The 21,033-nt window shown below is 37.3% G+C and overlaps 1 protein-coding gene across 11 annotated transcripts in view; it reads right to left on the bottom strand.

Moving 5' to 3' along the window:
* Positions 1-21,033, bottom strand: part of PARD3 (par-3 family cell polarity regulator) — a 446,494-nt gene that overhangs the window by 16,639 nt on the left and 408,822 nt on the right. The gene's annotated exons all lie outside the window — the stretch shown is intronic.

The raw sequence follows: 21,033 nt of genomic DNA, 5'->3' as shown, positions 1-21,033 counted from the left end.
AAGATACTTTTCCCCGATCAATAAACTGTAGTACTATCCGATCTTTATTCACATCAAATTAATTACAATGTCTGGAGGCTCTACCTATATAAAATTTGGTTATTTTCCCCAATCAATAAGAGCCTGTCATCCCTTAGTTCTGTTTTTAACAAGTCTTTTAAATTGATCAGTCTGAAAGCATTAAGAGGCTTGGGGGCCAGTAAAAAGCCATCCATTTGACAGGGCCATAGGCAGGAATGGATCTGGGCAGCAGGTGAGAGCTGGCTTCACTTGGCCCCACAGACACTGGTGGCTGGGGAGGGCTCAGTCCCAGAGGCACTGATACAAACCAGCACACCCAGGACCTTCAATCCTTCAAAACCATCAATTTTTCCACAATACACAGTAATCCATGCTCCACGGTGCAGGTGTACATGAAACCATGTGCATGTAATGAAATATGCACAGGAATGGCTTATTTCATGGAGAAGGGGGAAAGTGGGTATTTATTAATCTTGTTGACATTTTTCCAGCTGTGCAGCTCCCACCTGACCCTACAACCTCCCTCTTTCAAACATGTTAATGTGGGAGCCACAGAAAGCCTGACAAACAAATATGCTATATCAAGACTAACCAGAAGCATTTTCATCTATTCTTGTGGGCTTCTTGTGCCCTGCATTTCATTGTTTATTTCAAAAGAGCTGATGAGGAATGGACTTCTATTACTTTGTTTCAAAAGAGAAATATGCAGAGAGACAATGGAAAGCAATTCCATAGATTTCCTTTCTTAGACACAGGGTACAATAAAACACAGTGAATTTATATCCTGTATCTCATTTTGTATGAAAAGAGACAATTCTAGAGACCATTTGTGACTGTTTTCCATGTCTTTTGGGACTGGTAGGTGTAGGGGATTGGAGGTTGTAGATGTTTGAGACATTACCTCCCACTCTTTTCAGTGCCAATAAATAGAGTTTATCAGTGCTTGGTTGGCCAGACAGAAAAATTAGTATGGTTCTGGCAAAGGCTAATTTTTGAAGTGGTTTGGGTTGATTTATTTTTAAAATTTATTTGAAACCAAAGGAAAAGAAAAGGAAGGAATTTAGAGACGTGTTTTCTTTTGTGCTTTTTTAAAACCCAAATGGGAGCTTTAGGAAATGCTTTATTTGTAGGGTAAGTCAATTTCTATGTGCAAATTACCATTTTGAAAAGTACATTTAAAAGAAAGCTTAATTTAGAACAGGTGGAAATGAAATACTGGTATTTTCAAGATTTCCACTTCATTGTAGGTGTGTTGCTAATTTTATTTCCTTAATTCAACTTCATTTTGTGAAACAGCTTATCTCCATTTACAGTTTCATTTTATGTAAATTTATTCCTTATTGTCAAATTCTGCCCAGCTTTACTATACAACCACTTGTTTTTTTCCCATGCATTGCTATACACTTCACATTTTAAAGGGATTCATCACAATCCAATACAAGGCAAGACACTTTTAAATGGTCTGTTGATTTTTAAAACTGTTATTGTTAATCCAACAAACAAGTAGTCCACTGCTTTTGACACAGACAGGTGTTTCCTATATGATAAATTGCACTTAGAAAAGCAAAAAAATAATTTTTGCTTTTTTATATAATATAATAATCATTTATATATTATAATAATATAATTAGCAAAAAAAAAGAGTGAAGTAAATATTGGAATTTTAGGTATAAGAATATGTTTAAAAGAGAAAAGTCATTGAATTTCTGTGCAAAAATTACTAGAAAAAAGGGCATTCATAGACACCTTGTAGTACTCAAGATGGTGGGTAAACCATCAGGGTTCCGTAATCAAGGTTGTTTCAGATTTTAGGGATTACAGTGCAGAAGTGACACTGAAGCAGTTTATCCAATGGCAAACAGAAGGTCAGCTCCAAAGTACTGCACTAAACCTTGTGCACTATCCAGGATACACTGCACCAGCCCCAAAATGGGCTACTGGAAGGGTTATTACAGACCTGAGGGCTTCTGCACATTTTGTGATAGTTATTCATTAAAACAACTACCTTATCAGAGGAATAGCAAGAAAATAAATGCTTAGTGTCCATGCCATGAAGCCAAAATGTGTCCTTTCCCAAACAGCAAATGCATGAACTTGACACCCTGCAGACAGTGCAGAGAGGAGTAACAAAGGACAAGGAGGATCCTGGGATTTATGATCAACTTGTCTCCAGACCTAAGGACTTATTTTAATGCCAAAGAAACCCTTAGAAAAAATGAAAAGAAAAAAGAAGTCATGCTGATTTAAGAAAAGTTATTCAAACTTATTAAAGGTTTGATAATGGCAGAGAAGATAAATCTTTTAACAATATTTCTATTTTATCTGAAAAGCAAGGGACGTGACTCAGATTTAGAAAACTGCAAAAGAAGTGAATTATAAAAAGAACTATTTCACAGAAGAAAAAAGAGAAAATTAGAAAAAAGGCATTTCTGTATCTCCTCAAATTTCTTCGAGCTCAAAAAGTCTCTAAGAAACAGAAAGTGAGATCAAGTCAGTGGGTTAATAATAATCAAAAAATTAAATATTTTTATTTAGAAGAGGAAAAGGCAGACAGCTAAGGAGGCACTAAGATATATTTCTTAAAAGATTATTTGAGGGCTTAGATTATATCTTCGATTCACCTCCTTTGGTTTCCATTTTCATTTCAACCTTGTTCTAATTCTCTAGGTTAAATTACAGCTGCCTTAATCTTCTCACCACTGAGGGCTTGCATATCTCTGTCCTAACCTGCCATGCTGTCACCTCTGTTTTTTTGTGATTTTCTTCATCCAGTTACTCTTATCATCAGTGCTTTTTTTGCTGGTTTTTATGTCTCCTACTGCACTCCCTCTGCACTCAGGGAACACTTGGTACACCCACTTGGTATCTCATTTAACTCCCAATTAATACTTCTAGAAGAAGGAAAATGTAAAAATCATAATCATTAGGGAAAACTGTCACCAATAAAATTTGGGAGTCAACAGTGTGAACCTAACTTTATTCCTTTTCAGATCCCAAGATGTTCTGCTTTATTTAAAAATCTTTATGTAAGTCACATCATTATCCCTTGGGGCAGAGCTAAACAAATTATATCCCATGTGAAGTGTCCTTAGCCAGTCTAAAGCAAAATAATTTTTGACTTATTGGATGAATTGACCCAAGAAAGATAGGGTCATATCAATAGACTACTAGGATGCAGGCTGCAGGTGTTCTTGCTGCCTAAATTCCCATTGTGGGTGTATGGGGAAAGTCCTCAAAGGTTCAATTAAATGTACCATGTTTTGTTTGAATCCTTCATTCAAATGCACTGAAAAATCTGAAGGCAGATCCACCTCAAAGAATTCAGGACTACTAGCAGGAAGGAAGGAGTTTACCTTGAAATACATCCAATGTTTATTGAAGATTTAACCTATAAAAGCTTTAAAATTTTTAGCAAAACTGAAATTACAACTCTCTACAGAAACCACAGCTTGCCCAGACAGCCTTCCCTTATGCCTACTTAATAACAGGATGGCTGTGAATTTACAGAAGTCAATTAGCACCTCCTAGCATCAGATACCAGTGATGTTCTTCTATCAAAGTGCTCTCAATGTTAAATGTTCTTAAAATAAATAAAATTCAAGGAAATGCTTTTAGGACCAAAGTTTACTCGGGTTGCAAAGCATCTGTGCTTTCTTGTATCACAGCTCTACTTGGCACTCCATTGCCTTCCATTTGCAGATGGCACATTTCACAATCAGTTGTTTTTTGAGTGCTGCTTCAAAACACACCACCAGCAGCACAGACTAAAAATGCAATGGTAAGCAAGACTCAGATAGGCCAGGGCTGTCATATATTTCCAGGAACAAGCAGTTGCAGCAATGGCCATCAGAGTCTCAGATCATTAAGCAATGTCTCAGTGTGATGTCATGCACTGATGTGCAGAGCTGTATTCCTTTCAAAACAGACAGATTTTCAGTGTGATAAAGTAGATAGAAACATGCCACTGAACAGGGACAACTGAAGCTTTGGAAAAAAATTTATTGGCCTGAAAAAGCATGGAAAAGGGTCTTAACAACACCACCAGGCAGTTGCAACTTGACTAGAATAACCAAAAGGTTAGTAAACAAACAGTGTTCTTTACACCTTGAAATCTTCTATTGAGCTGCCGGGGCCTCGCCAGCCTGAGCGGCTGCTTAGATCTCTGGATAGCAGTAATAAAACACAGATGGGTTCTTATTTGCTTCAAGCTGGCAAATAACTATCCTCCATTTGTATGATATAAATTTCTTTTCATTTGAACAGATTACCTGTGTCATATTAAAAAGTAAGGTCTGAATTTGTATCTACTTTTGTTTACACACAGAGAGGAGCAGGGAACAAATTTATTTCCATCACATTGAGGATTGGCAACGTGGCCACACCATGGCTGGTGGCAGACATCCCCACCAAAGTACAGGACTAACTGAATGCCTACAAAATTGGCCCCTTTCTTCATCACTTGAGCAGGATGAAACAGCCCAACAGAAAGTAGAGTGGTGATAATCTAATATAAAAACTTCTACTACATTTACTGGAACTCGAGCACCCTCTCTCCACAGTGCTTAACCCCAAGCAGATGGATTTGTCTGTTTCAGATGGCCCTTGAGGGTGAATAAGCAGAAACTGTCAGGTTATTTCAAAAAGTCATGGACATAAAATAAAATGAAAGTGTGCCCTTTACCAGCCTTGAAGTTACCACCACGTCCCAATGCACAGCCTGCTGGTTTGCTCACTTTAAGCAGATTTGTTAATCATCAGTGACACAGATGACTGTGCCCACAGAGCACAGGCAATGAGAGCTGAGCAGCAGCACAGTTTGTACTCTCTCCTTCCTGCCACCAACTTGCCAGAGCAGGTTGGTATTTTCCTGTTTTGTTCTGTGGTTTATTTTTTGACATCTAAATGCCACTCCTCAGGCTTAAGTTAGTGTAAACAATTTGGCTGGTCCTCTCCTTCCATTGTGTCCTACAAATGGTCCTTTCCTGAGACATCAGATTTTCATGAACACATGGATATTAACACACCCAGACATGGTACACAAACAGGAGCAACCATGGACAGTGCCATATAAAAGAGCTGTTACATGATTACAGAATTGCTACAGTCATCCGAGAAAAAAAAAATTAGCTGAGTAAGAGATCAAATTTGTTAGACTACAAATGTGCCGTGCTTGTAACCTGGAAAGAGGCATAAAAAGCCCTATTCCACACTACTTTTGTTTTTCTTAACTGTCAAAGAATTTACTGGGAATAAGGCATAAAAAGGTAGAGGTGTTAAAAACCAAAAAAATGTAAGAATTACTAAACTGCAAATAAAAATAGTTTCTCTGCACAAGCTTCATTAAGTTTTATCAGCTAGTATCTTGGGTTTTTACACTCAAACCACAGGTCATAAATTCACAGTAAATCCCCCATATGTTCACCAAACACCTGAATTAAATTTCTCCTCTAGTTGTAAGAAACGAAATGTGCAGCTCAAATTAATTATGCATGCAAAGTTAGTTTCTAACAAGGGCAGCTTCTTGCATGCTGAAGGGTATATATTCTACCAGAATTTTTTTCCCCCAGATCTCTTTCAATTTTGGCTTATTTCTACTGTTCACCCAGTTATAAAACTCATCCTCTTTTGCCATTTTGTATTTGCTAAATGAACACTGAGCATTATATATCCTTTAAAGTCAGGAGGTTTTAAAGGCAGCTAAATTCAGGGATTGGCTTAATATGACAGGCAAGATATAGCATGTTACCTTTACACATACCTACACACTTCAGCATAGTAATTCCATCAAAACAGGATTTAAACTTCAGGATTTATGTCAATATGTATGCATGTGAAACCTGTTCATTGGGAATTTTAGTGTCATTCCAGTTTACCTTCACAGTGGAAGTTCATCAACTACAATACCATGAAGTACATAAGTCTCCAATGCACTCACTTTCTTCTTCAGTGAATAAAATTAATTTCCAAATTTTGACATTGTGTTTAGGTGAGCATTTTACACAATTTCAACAGAGAAAATAATTAAAAATTAAAAAGATACACCTCTCTTCTCTAGGTTGAAATGGTAACCTCAAATGCTCGAAATTCAGCACTTGCTTCTGATGTGATGGCCATAAACAACGTGGACAGGTGGGCCTGATGGGGAGGTCACTTCACCATGACAGTCTCTTCAAACTTTCCAGACTAGATTTCACTTTGAGTTCCTCTGTGGCCCTTCTGTAGCAGGGCCATCATTTTACAACCAGTGAAATACGAAGAATGCACCCAAGACCCTTTTTATTGCCACCATCACTCTTCCTTATTAGCCTGTCAGAGCCTGCACACCGGAGACTGAAATCCAGTCATACTTTTCAGTGGAATTCTTCTACTAAAAGGAAAAGCAGAGATTTTAGGAGCTTGCTATAAACATCTGAAAACAGACACCCAGCTACTGGGTTATCACACAGTCTAAGCCTTTCTTTAGAGCTGTTAGATTTTGCAGATATAAGCCAAGCCAATTTTCAGCCACACACAACTTGTTACAGCTGTTCTCATAGGGTATTGCACTTTCCGAGTTAGGAAAAAAAAAAAAAAAGGAAAAGAAAAAAGAGAATGCCAGAAAACCTAAAAGAAAATACAAGACATCTCATTGTGAATTTCTTATGAGAATGATAAAGAAATAGCAGAAATACACAGGGAAAATTTAATAAATCATGAAAAAAGAAAACTAAAAAAATACTAGTGATCAAGCAAGGGAGAAATTTGCAGTTTTGATTCCAAATGAAATACAAAATTACTTCAAAGTCAGGTGGCCAGAAATGGGCTCTGACCTAAGAATCTTCCTGTCCTAATTGGAACAGACAGTGATGGCTCCAGTGCTGCTAGGTCTGACGAACACCCACAATTAGACAGTACAGGCTATTCTGTGCCAGTGTGAGAGCTGCCTGGCACAGCGATACAAAGACATTTAACAAAGACCACAGAGAAGAAATCCCCTCCTGGACCTAGCTGCCATTCCTGTGCCAGCAGAAGGGATCATCCAGAAGATCCCTAGCAGGCTCCAGGCCATGGCAGCCTTTGTTCCCATTTAAGCTAATCCAGCTGCTTTGCTAGGAGCTGTTTAGGGAGAGCTCCCTGTGATCTCTCAGGATGAGGCAGGGGCAGAAGCCTTCAGCAGAGGGGCAGCAGAAGCAGCTAGGGAGCAGTCACCAGTTAAAGCAGGGCAGGATTTGCAAAAAGGAACATCTGTCCATGGCCAGCACCACCTGTGAGGTGTGAATGCAGTGACGCAGGGAGAGCCCGGCCCCCTCCACTCATCTCACCCCACTCAGCTCCTGCTCTGTGCTGACACCGGGCTCTGAAATCTGCTTCAGAGCCCAGCTCTAGCCCACAATGCTGGGTCTAGCAACACTGAAAAATAGAAAAAAAAAATCCTGATTGCACCATATGAAGGACAAACCAAGAGTGATATTCAAATTATTCAAAATTTTCAAATTTGAAAACAGATTTGGAATAAAAGGTTTATTTAAATAATGCACCATTAAAAATATCATGTAAATGGTGAAATTTAGCTCTGTTTCAATGCAAAACCTCACTTTAAAAGTATTTAGATCTTGCTTAATGCATTGACATAAGTTATACTGGAAACCCAAAAAATATATTATGTTGTTTATTTCTCTTTAATTAGAGAAAACACTTGTAAATAGGTACCATGGTGTTGTAACTAACAAAACAAAATAGAATGTTTTTGACTCTTGTGAACACTTACCCTTAATAAAAATGACATCTTGTTTTAAAGTATTCCTTAAACTACAGTATTAAGCCATACATTGCTAGACAAACACTGACCTATGGACTAAGACATCTCTTTAAAAAGCCTGAACATTAAAAAAGATAATGCATTACACCAAGTTCACATGTCTTGCCCTGTCCTTACCAGCCTTTTACATAATTATAGTATAATTTTTTCTGTACTTTGATAGAGGGGCTATTGCATTATAAATCTTCAAATAATATTTTGATTGATTTTACATTATATCTTACTTTAACTATAGGCTAATTTCAAACTGCAGAATGAGAAATTTTCCATTAAAAACAAACAAACACAAATGACTTGGCCTAAGGATACCAAATGTATGTGAAAGTTGAGGAGACTCCCTTTGATAGGAGTAGTTCAGAAACTATACAAAACAGAAAATTGTGGGATCATTGTTTTATTTTTCAAACTATATAAGTTGCAATCTGTAAATTAAACTTTAAATCAGAAGTTACAGTTAAGCATTTCATCATTCAGTGCCTGTGCACACAATATGAATCAACCAAGAAAAAATAAAATCAAAGCTAAGATTGATTACTTGAATTGATGCCTAAATTCACCCGCCTGTTGCCTTCTTATGAAGTTTATCACTAAGATTTACACTGATTACCATAAAAACTAATTAAGATTTTTAAATTAATTATATGCATATGGAGAGTAGAAACAAATCTCAGAATTATACCTTGCAAAACAAATGATTTCTGGATAAATCCTTTCAGCATTTTACTTTAAAAATGAAGATTTTAGTAAATAGATGTTTTAATCATGGTTTATCACCACACTGTCTTGATTGACTTTAAAACTATAAATTGCTGTGAAATTACAGTTGTATTAAAAAAAATAATCAACTCCAGATAAGGACAGAAAAAACAGCAATTACCTTTTATTCAAAAACTCACTGGGTTATTTAGTGAGTTAGGTGGAACTCAACTTTTACTACTTGAGATATTTTCAAGTTATTTCACTTATTTTTCCTCTTGGAAATGCTAAATATGCCTTTTCCTCGGGAATTCATTTTCATATGTATTTTGCAGGATGCCCAGTAATTGATGAGGGTCTTGCTATGCTTTGAAACACTGGATTAGAAATCCTGAATTCTAATATTTCCTGCCATTGGGCTGTTTAGTCTTAACCCAAGTACAGATTTCAGAAACCCAAAAGCGTGTATCTCTCATACTGCAGACAAAATACAACATTGACTTGTAACCTCAATATTTTGCCAAGACAATTAGCCTGATAAAGGTTATGGTAAAGCAAATTTATTTACCAGGAGAAGGCAAGATGCAATTTTTTGCAACCAACTGCAATCATTTAAAAGGCAAGAATGTAATTCAAACTAGTCACCTTGACCCTTTCTCTGGGAAATACAGAGAAATAAGTTATTCCAGAGGGCAATCACAGCACTTGTCTTTGGATGCAATTATTACTCTCAAGAGCTCATTACTTTTTTCATTGACAAAGAAGAGTAGAGGGACAAGCTCAGGATAGTTTTAGACAATTATATTGGGGCAGATGAATCCACTCTAGATGGCTTAATTGTGTCTAAGGTGGGTGGAAAATGAATCATCCTAAGAAATCTGGTACTAGGAGTGCCTGGTAGGAGGTGACGGTCAACTGGCACAGCAGTGTAACACTTTAATATTTTGGCAGAAAAACTCATTAGAACAAAATCAAGTTGCTCAGCCTCTCTGTGTTTGCATTCACATAACCACACATGGGCAAAACCCTTTTTTAAAGCCCTGTATAAAGTTCATACAATAAATAGATCTCATTTACTTCAGTACAATTTTAAGGATTCTTTACAGAGTACACTATGCTACCGTTTGTAATTCTCTTTTATGAAAAAAAAAAAAAGCCTTACATTTCTTAGTTTCTGCAGCATATAGAAGTGTATAGGCATGCCTGAGATAAGCCAAGGACTGCAACACAACAGTTTGTGGTCAAGGTCTCATCAGTATGACTAATTTTGTATCTCAACTTTTACATTACTTCAGTAAATGCTATGCAAATGTTATAAGATTTCCTTGGGTAACATAATTGCCACATGCTTTTTAGTAAACAGGAAGAAATGAAACATACATACTAAGTAATTCCACTTAGCACATCAAATTTATTTTGCATGATATTGGCAGTACATTACAAAGTTACAATAGTATTATTTCTCGTTGTTATTCTTGTAGTCTTAGGTTGATAACGTTTCATTTTGACACCATAATGGTGTCTCTGGGGATTTTGATGACAATGTGTTTTGACATCCTGTTAAAAATATATCCAAACTGATATCACTTTATTTTGTCATCATTACCTAGCTGGATTTCTAAGATACTGCTTTTTTCTGACATCTTTAATCAGAAAGATTTCAGTCCAAGTGGCAAGTGCCAAAAAAAAAGTTTCGTAGATATCAAACATGACTGTGTAGCACACACTAATGCTGCTCAAACTTGCCCTGGCCAGACATCCCAAAATGTAACAGACCAGTCACACAGCGCAGGGCCTCAGATCATAAAACATGAAAATGCCTTTTCTTCTACAGCAGGATAATAAATATAATAAATTGTACTGTAATTCTATTTCAGACACTGGAGGCAGGAGGCCCAGCAGCACAAACGCTGCTGTAAACCAGAACCTTCTGCTGCCGTTGGAGTGTCTGACGTGCACTCGCTTCATGGCCCCACTATAGAAACCAGAAATATTTCCTGAACGCTATTAAAAAAGTGAGATTTCTAATTCGCGAGCTTTGCTGAAATGGAAATTGCTACATATGTGATTCTAACTAAAGAACAGCAAAGCCAGTTCCTGTACAGAGCTCTAAAATGCATCTCTGGGCTTGAGCTTTAGCTAGTGCAAAACCCATCTAGACCCACTGAATCCAACAGAGCTTTCAGAATTTATGGACAGGTGAAGATCTGACCAAGGTTTTGGGGGGAGAAATAAAGAATAATTTTCAGCTCTAAGCTTCTTGTTACCAGTATGAAATTCAGGGATTAATTCTGAAACAATTTGCTATAGAAATTACCTGGTAAGCTATCCCTTGCTGCCAGAAAGATGCACATCATACCAATTGGAACATGTCCACTGACAGCTATATCACTCAGTTTCTTCTTTTTATTATTTACTATTTTTTCATTCTTTCTCTACAATGAATTACAGAGCAACTCCAGGGAAATCAACACATTACATGTACTGAGAAGTATATTTATTCAGCACAGCAGCTCAAGTTCTACTTACTAAAATGATTGCTGATAAAATCTCGAATTTTAAGCATTAATGCATAAGATTTTACTGCCATTCAAATCTGATCAAAGAGATTAAAGAACTTTTTCTTTTCCCTGCACTCTCCTAAACCATAATACTTAACAGAAATTGCTTGTATTATCTTATTTCAGAGAGCAGGCTAGAGCTGAGACAATCCCTTGATCCCAGTTCATGAATAAAGCATTTAATGGACTGCACTTGTCAAAGGACACACTAAGCATTTGATCTATACAGTAAACAAATATCTATGAAAAGCAACCCCCCAAAACAAAACAAAAAAAAATTGCCATTGCAACTCATTATTTAAGATATTTTCCTTCCTTCCTCTCTTATTTCAGGATTAAGACTCTGAAGGCAGTGATGGGATGACACACTTGCAGTGAGATAAAAACAGAGTATTTCAAACAACTGTTGGCAACAATTTATATTCCATGGAAATAGCTAATCAGGCCACCTATAGTTCATATACAACCACTCTCCAATAGAAAGAATTAATTGTTACAACACCAGAAAATGTATAATTAAAGAAGCGACAGAAGGCTAAGTTGTACCCTGACATTCCAACACTCTCCACATCTTTTTTAGAGTTTCCTTTGGGTATTTCCAGCAAAGGAGAACTTCTGCCAGCAGAAGAAAATTAGACTACAGAACTGTGAGCCTACATGACTATGAACTCAACTGACCTGAAGAATTTGACACATACCTACAAAATGCTGTTTTGTGCTCTCAGAAGACAAGATAAAATATTATAAGCAAGTAACTGTAGCTATTACTATAAGGAATACTGCACAGCCAGTTCCATTTAATGCAAATTATAGACTTGTTTCCACTGGCTTTGACCATTCTTCACTAGTCAAAATCCTAGTAGGCTGAAATGTCTGAGAGGCACATATACAAGACTATGTCAATTTTAACAAATACATTTATTTTAAAAAGGTATTAAAACTATTTTTTCTACCACATTTTTTTCTACCTCAATTTAAAAACTCAGTGCAGCTTCTTCAATTATCTTAAATAATAAGAATTGCAATTAATTTCTTAAAAATCTTTTTTAATACAATGAGGGTTATTAATGAGCTGTTAAATGACAGACTAATGAAACATCAGCACAAAAATGCACTGGTATTTAAGATTAATCCTGGAAATAGGCTCATAATGTAGTACTGACTTTGTAATTCAAGGGTTATATTGTAACAGGTCACACTTTTTTTTTTACACGTGTGACTGCCATGATCCTGTAAAGAGAGAAGCAGTACCAGACATTGTACATCACTTGTGTAAGCTCCAGCCTTCTTTCCAAATTACTTCTCCCATAAAAATGGTAAAAGAAGCTCCATGAGTATCTATTGGAATTTTCAAAAAGAATTAATGCAAGACATAGCTTCCAGAGAGCAGGTTTTTTTTGCTATGCTGCTAGCTCAGATTAAGTTCAGTTCCCATGAATTTTCCTATTTGAGCCACACAGTAATTTGCTTTCCAGGGAAACCAAAACCAGGAATTAGAGTCTATGTAAGGAAAAAATGATAAATATCCTTAGTAAGCAGCACCCACAAAGATCTGACTTTGCTGCACTTTTGCTATTTACTTTTTTTTTTTTTCCAGATTTCTGCATCATTAAGCATTACTCAAATAGCAGGCCCCCTATCTGCAGCAGACACTGCACAGACTGCCTACAACCAGACCTTAGCCAAAGATTTCACAGTTTAAGAACGGTTTTGCTCTTGCACAATGGAGGCACACACACATTTATGAAATGTTCCTTTTCCCCAGAACAAATGCATGCAGTGAGGGCTCAGCTCAGTGACTGACTGACTGCAAAAGGAGCCAAACTATACAGGACTACCCTGGAGACACCTAAAACCAGATGAATTAGATATTAGAGCAGGCTGCTGAAGTCAGAGTATCTGAATGAGAACTTAGTAATGAGACTTGAAGAAATTCTGTGGGATTTAGGTGTCATCCAAACTAATGGAGAGGGTCACGTCAAAGTTGCTCACTAGGTCAGGAGCTGACTAGCACACAAGATGGTGATGGCATCTACCCTGACTGTGAAAAGAGCTGGCAGAAAAAACTGTGAGTGAGCTAACTACAAACTCATTTTTCCTATGTTGAAGTTGTATAGATACTTTTTATTATCCATCATGATTGATAAAAAGGAGCATCCTTCACGAGACAGTTCAATCCCTCCCTGTCTTCACAGTAGGCAATACTTACTTCAATAGCAAGGCAATACCTACACCCCTGCACAATGGGAAGGGAGGCCAAGGAAGTCACAGCACCTGGGGAATTGACTTCATTTGCATCATTTTTAATGCCACTCTGATTAAGAGACAATGTAGAAGTATAAGCAACTCCCAGAAACATTTTTTGAATCAATTGATACTTCCCTTTGTTGTGTACAGCTAAATGCTTCTTTTCCAGCTGTAAAAGCGGGCACTGAGAGAACAATACAACTCTGTAGCTCATGGTACTTAAAACAAACCAAATGGCATGTCATATTGTAGCTATGGCTCTATTACTAGTGACCAATTCCTGTTGCACTTTTCCAGTTACATCACTCCTAGTAAATTACTTGCACTTGATATAGACCAGGCATAAAATGAGCAGAAAACAAAACTTTGGCCATTTTAATTTAAATTCTCATAATGGCAGGTCAAATTTATGTGAACTCCTTGGTGAATTGGTTCCTTTATTAGTACCCAGTTTAATTCAAATCAGAGTCTTCTACAGAAGATTAATTAAATATTAATCAAAAGTCCAGGGCAGTCTAAGCTTCTGTTCCATTAACCTAAATGTGACTCGACACAGAACCACAATGCCTTTTCTTCCCCATGCTCTATTTTAAAGAAGGCTTTTAGTTTTTCCCCTGCTATGGTGCAATTCCTTGTAAATGCAGACATGCTATTTGCAATGCATATTTAAAGGTCGTGATTCTTTTTCCCTTTTCCAATTAAAGCTGCTCTTAATCACAATTATGCTTTCAAGAAACAATTAACAGAAGTCAAAACTTTTTTCCATCAATATGTTTAAGAGATGTACGGTGTATACCCTCTACTACCACTGGTGTCACTGAGCTAATTATGTGAGGTTAAGGTTCATCTTCTTGGGTGTAAATTTTGGGTTGAGTTGACACTAAAAAGAAACATCAATTTATTAAGAGATAAAACTTGTTCCACAGTAATGGAACAGCTGTGTATATAAATTTATTGCAGCTTAATGTTCTCACACATAAAGCAATTAGAGCTTTCTGACAGACAGACTTGCTAAGTATAGTGTGGAGCATATAGTAATATGCAGTTACAGGCACAACATACTTAAGAGTGATCATGTATATTCTGTAGAGTAATATCAATTTCTCAAGCCTTCCAACCTTAGATGTGTCCTTAATTAACATAAACGTATGCTTATAACCATGTGAAATTTTCCTTTTCTGAGGAGGAACCTTTTCATGTCATATAATTTTACTCATAGACACCTCTTGTGCTTAATTTGGCTTTTCCTTCTGCAGGAATAGATACAGCCTAGGCCTGGTTCCTTTAGGTGGGCTTAATTGTTTCAAGGCAATAATGCTGTCATGAGATTGCTTAAAAAAAGATTCAAAAGTAAAACCATATACATGGTGTTTGGGATAAGTACTTTTATTTCTGGAACCATAAAGGATGAACTCATGGAACAAGCTGTGTTCATCTAGCATCATTTCCTCTCATCATCTGCTCCCAGCTAGCTGTAGTTGCCTTCAAATAGATCCCAAGATATTTTTCCTTCCTATCTTTCCTATAGGACAATTATATTTAACTTAAGCTAAGGATTGTGGTTTTAAGGATATTGATCAGCAAGGGTAGCAATGGAAACTGAGCATTATGGAGCAGTTGTGTTCCCAATGAATGGTATTTGATACATTTTTGTAGCATACTGGAAGCTTGAGAAATATTAGATCTTGGACAAGGATACATAGGTAATTGAGATGATAATCTTCCAGCTGATGGCCTAAGTGGTGAGACTAAATGGAGCTTTTCAAAAGACACTCCTAAAAAAATCAGAATTTCACTATGTGTAGGAGTACAGACATGGTGGTTTCTACAGGATCAAATTAACTGACAGGGAGATTATTACTATAAAATAATCACATGATTTTTTTAGGCTAAGATTCTCAAAACTGCCTAGGACAACAGCAGTGTGTTTCACTCTTTCTTTGAACTGATGTTGAAGTTCTGTTCTCTGAGCAGAATGTTCCTGTCCCAACCTTTGAGCCACAAAGCACTCATGAAATTACAGTTATCCAAATCAAAGAGCTGAATGAAAAATCATGTGGGTTTTTTTTTTTTTTTTTTTCTATTCTCTCTTCAAATGGGCTTGCTTTCAGGAAGATCAGTGCCCTGATCCCTCTGTGAGCTCTATCACAGTCAGGGACACATGACATGGGGCAGAGGACAAGGCAGGAGTATGGCTTTTTCAATGGAAATTTGTCCCTAGGGTGTCCTGCACTCACTATGTAGCAACACAAGAGGTATTTAGATCCTCAGACAGCCTTAAGGAAACCAGGGTAAGGTAGAAGAGGAACCTAAGAAAGTATGTCTGCAATGAGAGTCTGGAAATCCATTTGGTCACATGAGGAAGACAAATCAGTGGTGAGATGCTCAGAGTCCTTCTCCAATTGAGACATTAAGAGCTAAAGCAAAAATTTATGAACAAAGAAGATAGGCAGGCATGTACTTTGCACCCATTTTATAGCTCAAAGGGATGTGGTTATCCTCTGCCAAAACAGCAGCATGAAACCCCCTCTAAAAAGAGGGAAACTGCACAACAATACAGGTGACAACTTGAGCTTTGATGGTGCTGCTATCATTAGGCCATCAGAAATGCGTAAGTGGTGCCAAGACACCCAGCATTTTCATCTCACTGTCTTTTCTGCTTTTGTCTTTGAGACATGACATGGGTCAGTGAATCTGAGCACAGTGCATAAGCCAAGAATTCTTAACTCTCACCACTTCGGAAAAGCTATTCTTAACCTGTCTCTGTTGCAGGTGCAGGAAACACTATCTGAAAAATTCAACAATATTTAACTTCAGTGGAGGACTGATCTAAAGACTAGTGCTACTGGAAGAATCCTGAAGATAAAAAATGCCAACAACCTAACAAACTATTCTCCATTTTGGTATCTTTGCAGCATACTAATTGAAGGTAACCGGCAAGTAAAAAAATGTTATTTTTAGTATTGTTGTTACAAACAAAATTTGAGCTACTACTGAAATTTAAAGAGTCTTATAAAAAGACTCTTCCCAGTAATTAAACATTTCTGCAATTCCAGACTATTTTGTTCAGTGAATAATTTATTCTTAACAAACTTTAAAAGAACACCCTATCTCCTATTTCTTTCATGATACACTAAAAAACCTAAATTATGGAGTGGTGGTGGGGTTTTTTGCTGTTTCTGGTTTTTTTGGAAAACCATCACCTATCCACCACACTAAATAGATTCCTTTCCACTGTGCTGACAGCTGTTTCCCAGGTAACCAACCTAGCTAGAAGTTGACTTCAAGCCGTGCAGAGGAAGCAGTACTCACATCCCTTCATTTACATGTTTCGAGAAGCCCTTTTTAACAGCTGCACTGTCCCCAGTGCCCCAGCAGTCAACAGGAGCCGGGAGTATCCAGGAAGTAATTGAATAAAGCTCATCAGCAGTCAAAAAATACCAGCTAAGGGCAATTTTATATACAGAACAGTAAATGCCATTGGCAGTTGGAAATTAAAACTATCCTCAGTGGTAAACCAGCAGGATTAGACTTCACATGAGCTGTCACTTTGCACGGGTTCTGCCTGATTCTTGCCTTCCCCATAAGGGAACGGGGAGAAAAGCGGCAGGCGTTCTGCTGCTTCTTTCTATAATCAGGAGTCATTGTCCCCCCAAACTTCTGAAAGCAACTGTTTAATACACCTTATTTCAGAAATCAGATTTCATCTGCGGTCAGCCAGCATTCTTCTGGATTTCATGGTGATTGAAGTGCATGCAATTCCGGTAATTTTTTGTTCAACTGGACTTTGCTGCTGTGTATTAATTGAAAACTGAATTACTCTGCAAAGCACTGGCTGTATTTGAAAGTATCTGTTACACTTCTCTGTTCTGATTCAGGCACTTACTTTTTAGATCCATAGCATCCAATGCTGCAGTGTAGAGAGCTGACAGGAAATATTATATATTGAACAATTGAACAGTGCAGTAAAGGAGCAGGATTTACCCTATAAGCATACAGCTTTGTTGTTTTGGTTTTTTTTTCCCCCTAAGATAATGAAAAAGCTGTATCTTTGAGAAATTCAGTGCCAGATGTAGGTGGGTAGTATTGCTGATCAGCCAGTTCCTAATAATGCTTGTTAAGGAAGCCCTACTGAGCTTAGGTAGGTTTATTTTTATGAAGAGAGGAATACACTTCTTTCAGTTCCCCCACCCCCCCAGAGACTCCCCTTTTATCATGCTGGAATATGGAGTTACAGATCCTACAAATGGCATGATCTCAACAATTATGTAGGAAATGCACAGCGCCATACATGAATGAGCATATGCACACCTGGCCTGTCACATGAAGACAGCTGAAAGTCTTGAACAATTACTGCTCTCTGTTTTAAAATAAAATCAGGCTTTGGTGCGTGGAACACAAAGTTATTTGCTCACATTGTGCTCAACTGTTCAGATATTCAGTCATCCAAGAATTTCCTATTCACAATTTCATTTCAGACACTGCTTTTTTTTTCAATATTAACACAATGGTCCCTTACAGTTAGCTGCAATTTTATTTTCTTGTTCTCCTAGTAGTTTGGATTTGACTGCTGTCCAAACAGACCTGCTTTGAAAATTGACATTGTCTTCTCCCTTTAATATTCCATGAAAGACTGACCACTTTGCACAGTAAAACAAATGTCATCACAGCTATTCTCGTTTCATCTAGAAAGACTCAATGGTGCCTCTTATCTAAATAAGCATATCTAGCAAACAATCTGCCATGCTCTCAAATTCCTGCTTTGCCACAAGCTCTGAGGTCAGACCTCCTCAGCCTGGGTGCAAGAAGGAAACAGTGATGAATGGAACCAGCCTGCTTTGTGGTTTCTTAGTGCCTGTGGTGGAAGACACACGAGGACACCCTGAATCTGGTCCATTTCCCTGTGGAACACAGTGAGGCTCTGTGAGAGAGCCACTGCCACCCTGGAGCAGTACAAATAGGAGCAACAAGTGGAAGAGAGTCAGAGAAATTCTTTCTTCTTTATGTCCTCACATGTGCATGGAAGAGGGCAGAATACTATGTATTTCAGTACTGTCCCACAGTTTCTTCATCCAACATCTATTATGTTGGTTTAATAATTTCAGGGAACTTCTTTTGCATAATCTAATCAAGTTTCTTAAAATGACATTGTGTTAACAACAGATCATATTGGGGGTTGCACATACCAATTTCCTAAAGACACTGCTTTTAATGTATTTCCTGCCTCAGAAATATGCACTGGAGGTTACTGATTTCTATGACCAGTTAAGAATTGGAATTTCTATGAAGTACAAAATTCAGATGCAGGTGAAAAGCCAAATACTAAATTCTTCCATGAAAGAAGCAGCTTTGGAAAAAGCTAGGATGCAGAAATGGTGGAAAACCTGCTAAAATCATCTACCAAAATGAAATACTTCATTATTCCTTAAATCATAACATTCATTTTAATTCACCTGAACTGTACATGTTCCATTTGGGATCACATGAAGAAACTCCTGTGCTGCTCCCAAATTGCTACAAGCTCTCATGGACTGCAATTGAAGCAGTTTATCCAGTTATTCTCCAATACTGGATTTTTCAGCAAAATTAGGTATTTCATGATGTACACCATGAAAGTTCAAGCAGAAATAAGAATATACTGCCTTATGAGAGATAACATTCAGTAATAAGTTGCCACAGAAGACCATATCCATGTTTCATGGTGGTATCAACATGAAAAAAAATTGTGAAACACATTTAAATATTTTATCATGGATTGAATTGCCTGATCTGTAATTATAATATGTTACAATTACACCTTCATAATGAAATATGTTTAATACAGAAAAATTAAAACCTATATTTTAGGAGATTCTAAGCATTTACTAAACTTTGCTCGTTAACAAATTTTATTATAAAATAATTAAGTTTTAAATTAAAGAAAAAAATGTGAGAAATAAAAAGAAATCATGTATTTCTTGTTTGTATAACTCTGTGGAAGCCATATAAAAATCCATGGGAAAAGAATCCATTTTCAGTACCACTGGTGAAAAAACCCCAATCCTCTTCAGAAAAAATGGGCAATTTGTGCTTTCTGAAATTAGCTACAACAGCATAATTGCTGGGTGAGGCATACAGCATTTTACAGGCTGAGTTTTTCCTCAGAACAAGATCCTGAGGTTGGTTATAAAGGTGTCATCTTCTGTAATCACTCCTGGTGCTCAAAGCAATTACTTTTCAATGGAAAAGCAAGTAAGAGAACAATGGAATACAAGAACAGAGTTCAGTGGTTTGTAAACCTTGACACCTCATATCATTCATTTATTGACCAAATTGATAAAAGAAGTGTGTTATGATTAAAGGACTACAACCCTCATCTCAGATGGCACATAGAGCACCCTGAAGCTGGTGGCTGCTAAGAGGAATTTAGAGAAGAAGCTTGTTTAAGATCTGATCCCTTCACAAGGACCTTTCCCTCTGTTCAAACAATGAGGGTTTTGTACAAGCATAATGCATGTAAGGGAGATGAGAAACAAGAAAGAAGCACTTCACCTCCTGCTTCATTCTCCACTAGCAAGCAAGGGTTGTCTGAGATGGAGGGGGAATGAGGCAGAGATGATTTGGAGTATTCATGGGAAGTCTGGGACAGGCAGGTGCTGCTGCTGCAACCACAGCGTTTAAAGCCAGGAAAAGAAGCTGCTGAGTAAAAACATATGGCAGTAGACCAAACTTGCTGAATGGAAAGTAAATTTTTCCCCTACCTACTCTGTCCCAAAGACTTTGGTTTTATGTGTCAGAGACTTTAAACAACAATAGGCCACTGCAGGAAGCAAATGTTAATGACCATAGTGTGAAAGAGCTGTTTCTGAGTAAAGGGAAAGGATTTCTAGAGGTTTTAGGCTATTACTGCAGGTCACTACACACATCTGCTCTTCAAGAGTTTAGCTCCATGTTTTTCCTTTCAGGGCATCCAACCACCTGCCTTCTGCAGGAAGAAAGTCAACAGAACTGGGTTGTGAGGATGCTGGGGAGGGGGAAAAGTGAGGAGAGCACAGCAGTGAAAACCGTCTGAGTACTCCTTATTCCAGTTTTAGCTGGCACAAAAGCCAGAAAGAAGACATTATCCCAGATACCTCTGCCTCTCAGCTCTTATTTTCTTCTGCAGATCACCTATTACAGAAATAAAGTGAAAAAGGTTGTGGAGAACTCATATGGGAGAAACCAATTTTTTGAGAAGCAAATTTAAAATAGAGGAGACTTAAGGGAACTTCAGGGAGGGAAGAAGGGGAAAAAACATATGTTTATGGAGATACCAGGAGATTTAAAGGTTGATGAAGTACTTATGCATAAATCTGAAGGGGAGATAGAGAATAGCATAATAAAATGTGACAATATTACTGGAGAAGGTATTGGGAAAATATGGAAAAAAGAACTGGGTTCAGGGATTCTATAAAGAAGCTATAAAAAATAATGTGAGAATCATCTCACTTAAATTTCAGACATCTAAAGATAAATTTCTGAGTGAAAGCTTGTCAGTTTTTACTCTAGGGAGAAAAATCAGTACACAGAGTCTATGAATGATGGGTGCAAATTTTACCTTAGATACCTAAGGGTTCCAGAGGACATGATCCCTAGAGAGGTTTCTTTCTACTTGATATAAGAGACTTTGGTAGAAGCCAAACTTCAGAAAAGATTCACAAGTCTGTGAGAATGAGACTAAGAAGGTGAAGA

The sequence above is a fragment of the Agelaius phoeniceus genome, chromosome 1 (genome assembly GCF_051311805.1).
Source record: "Agelaius phoeniceus isolate bAgePho1 chromosome 1, bAgePho1.hap1, whole genome shotgun sequence".
In the NCBI taxonomy this organism is placed as follows: domain Eukaryota; kingdom Metazoa; phylum Chordata; class Aves; order Passeriformes; family Icteridae; genus Agelaius; species Agelaius phoeniceus.
Note: the sequence above shows the minus strand (reverse complement) of the source record. Positions and strands in the feature narration are given on the sequence as shown.